Source organism: Lactuca serriola, chromosome 3, assembly GCF_051521515.1.
Source record: "Lactuca serriola cultivar US96UC23 chromosome 3, Lser_US96UC23_V15, whole genome shotgun sequence".
NCBI classification, from domain to species: domain Eukaryota; kingdom Viridiplantae; phylum Streptophyta; class Magnoliopsida; order Asterales; family Asteraceae; genus Lactuca; species Lactuca serriola.
In genome coordinates, this window is record NC_136410.1 from 53,060,121 (window position 1) to 53,064,133 (window position 4,013).

Below are 4,013 nucleotides of genomic sequence, written 5' to 3' on the forward strand. Positions count from 1 at the left end.
ATTCTATATTTTAATTTTTTTTAATAACGGGCGCTTCGTGTGCTCTAAGCGGGCGCTTTCGCTTAGCGCTTAGCGCTTTTACTCCTAAAGCCCAAAGCGCTTTGAGGCGCTTTACGCTATTTAAAACCTAGACTGGCTTAAAGCAATGCAAGAAGAATACTCTGCTCTTATTACTAATCAGACTTGGATCCTTGTGCCACGACCTCCCACTGCTAACATGGTGAATTGTATTTGGCTTTTTAAAAAGATATTCAATGCCGATGGTTCTTTGTCTCGGTATAAAGGTTGTTTTGTTGCTAACGAGCGCAGTAAAAAACCGGGCATCAACTGTGACGAAACTATTAGTCCAGTTGTCAAACCTGCCACTATTCGCACGGTTCTTAGCATTGCAGTCACTCACAAGTGGCCCATTCGACAGCTTGACATGAAGAATGCATTCCTTCATAGTCACCTTTAGGAGACAGTCTACATACAACAACCTCCTGGTTTTCGTGATCCGTCTAAACCAGATGACGTGTGTCTTCTCCAACGGTCTTTATACGGCCTTAAACAGGCACCACATGCTTGGTTTCAACGATTTACTTTATTTATTTCACGGATTGGTTTTGTGCACAACAGGTGTGATTCTTCATTATTTATATACAGGAAGGGCTCCGACATCGCATACTTGCTTCTATATGTGGATGATATCATTCTCACAGGCTCTTCACCACTACTGCTCTCTCATATCACATCTGCTCTCAGCTCAGAGTTTTCTATGTCAGATCTCGGTGACCTTCACTATTTTTTGGGCATTTCGGTTACCAGAACTTCAGACGACATGTTCTTGTCTCAACAAAAATATGCTCAAGACATTGTCAACCGAGCTTTAATGCAAAATTTTAAGCCAGCCTCTACTCCAACAGATCTCTCAGTGAAGTTTGATAGCTCTGGCCCTCCCATTGCTGACCTTACTTTATATCGCAGTTTGGCTGGGGCCTTACAATATTTTACATTTACTCGTCCAGACATAACATATGTTGTGCAACAGATATGCTTATACATGCATGATCCTAGAGAGCCTCATTTCACATCCCTCAAACGGATCCTTTTCTATATTTGTGGTACATCTGATCATGGTCTACAGATCTCTGCTTCTCCCAATCGAGATCCTATCGCATATACTGACGCAGATTGGGCTGGAAGCCCTGTTACTAGACGATCAACTTCTGGATATTGTGTGTTTCTTGGGCACAACCTCTTGTCTTGGTCATCTGATAGATAACACATGGTCCAGTGTCGAGGCTGAGTACCGTGGTGTTGCTAATGTTGTTGCTGAAACAACTTGGATTCGAAATCTTCTTCGTGAGCTACACTAATCTCCACATCGTGCCACACTTGTTTATTGTGACAATATTAGTGTGGTATATATGTCATCTAATCTTGTTTAACATCAACGGACCAAGCACATTGAAATTGATCTTCACTTTGTTCTAGACAAAGTTGTCACCAGGCAAGTTTGCGTTCTTCATGTGCCCTCCTCGTCTCAATATGCCGATATCTTTACCAAAAGTCTTCCTTCAACGTTTTTTCTCGATTTTCGGTCCAGTTTGAACGTTCGTGGTTCCACACTACGGGGGGCTGTTAGCGTATTATTATTTTCATACTTTATGTATTTTATATATCCCAGTAGATGTATCAGGCCTTTTTGGGTATTTGGCCAACTTATACTTTGTATTTATGGTATCTCGTAATGTAATCAAAGGGGATGGGAAATTAATCACAATTTCACTTATTACTGTGTATTACATTCTTCAGTTTCATTTGTAAATTGCATCTAGAGACAAAATCGTATATTCCAGATTTTGGGTTTCATATGAAAAAATCACATATTTTTAGGTTTGATTGGTAGGAAAATCAAAGACTTTGAAGATTGATTTTAATGAATCGGTTGATGAATTGGATTTTTATATTAGAGTATTCTAGTCAATTTGATGTTAGAAATGCAAAATTTTCTGGCTATGGAAGTAAATTTGGGAATCGATGTTGTATTCCATAATTCATGTATTTTTTTACCTTATAAAGGATTCATGATTCGGAATTAATGAATTTGTGGTCAATGAAGTAAAAATTAAAGAAATAAAGTTCCTCTGTTTGACTAAAATCCGAAGGAAGGAAAAATGAAGATAAAAAATTTGATTTGAATATTTATAAATTATAAAAAAAATAAAAAAAAAATTAATATTATTTTCGCTATTTAATTTATCAATTTTTTTTAAATCAGTGCTTTTTTTTTTTCGAAATATGAGTGAAATATTCTAATAGAATATTACACTGTAAATATTCAAATCGAATTTTTAGAATGTCAGAATATTTTACTAAAATATTAAACTATAAATATTCAAAAAAATTTAATAGAATATTAGAATATTCTAAAAAATCTAACAATTTAAGTAGAATATTAGAATATTTTATCATATCTACCAATTTTAATAAATAAAATTCGAAAAAAAATAGTAATTTATTTTATTTTTGTTTATTTATTTTTAAAAAAATTGTATAAAACAAATTACGAAAATAATATTTAAAAAAACTAAAAATTTTCATTTATTTTGCATTATAAACATATTCTTTTCTCCAATATAAATGGCTACAATTGCGTCTCAATGTCGCACAAAATATGATAGTCTCACATAAACCTAACTATATATATATATATATATATATATATATATATATATATATATATATATATATATATATATATATATATATATATATATATATATATATATATACTAGTAGCATACCCGCGCGATGCAGCGGCGCCAAATAGTTCCTTTCAGCAGATATTTTTCATGCGACAATTAGTATCCTTTTTCGTGTTAGATAGTCATTTCAGCCTTTTGGCAGATTGTTTTCAATTTGATAGTTTCATTTGTTGAATAGTTTCTAGTTAAATATGTAGATGCAGCGGCATAATAGTTTCATATCTAGTGTTATCTATTGCATTGGTTTTATTTTACCATTATTTTGTAAAGCAGGTGGACAAATTGATTATGAAAATGAAATAGAGATACTTACTATGTTTTAGGAAACAAATGATGAATTTTCTTTCTCCTAATTATATTGTGCTAGAAATAAAATTACATTGCTTTTTTCGGTTGAAAATAAATATGCACTATTTTTTGTGAATGATAAAATCATTTTCATGATTAAGTTGAGTTCCCTTTCTATGTTGTTCCAAAAAAAAAAAGTTGAGTTCCACTTCCATGATTAGTTTCATTTCCATTTCCATGATTTGGTTCCACCACTTTTCTTCTGATCCTGACCAAAACGAACATCTCGAATAAGTCCAAGTGTTTGGTATCTATTGTTATGTCCTTAGTGCTTAGGTCTAGATTTTTTGTTTAGATGGAGATTGAAAGGTTTCATTCATATCGCTATTTAGATTAAATTACATGTTTGGTACATGAACGGTTCCCTTTAACGGTAGTGGAATAAGGGGCCCAAAACTGTTATAAAAGTGTAGTTTTATGGACCATCAAGCATGAAATTAATCTTCCTAGCTAAATGTGTTGTTGATTTCAGCAACCAGTGGGACCAAACACGTAATACACAAATGCGTAATTTTATGGACCTTCAATCATGAAATTAATCTTTCCGGCTAAATATGTTAATTTTAGCAAACCAAAGGGGCCTAACATGTAATAAAAAAATGACATTTATGTACATGATGCATTTGCAACTTAGTATGCAATTAAATCAAAAGAAATTTTGAGTCATTTTTATGTTAACATTTTGATACTTTATGACATAATGTTTTCTTATATTTATAAAAGAGAAAACCATTAAAAAAACAAATGATTTAGAACAACCGTGTAATACCACCGTTATATTGGAAATAGAAATGAAATATTATATAGAACAACCATATAATAGCAATACCATCACTTAACATTAATGAAAGTATGAGATAAACGTGGCCTCATTCATGAAAACAAATGCCAAAGGCTAGAAAACATTTGCATGTA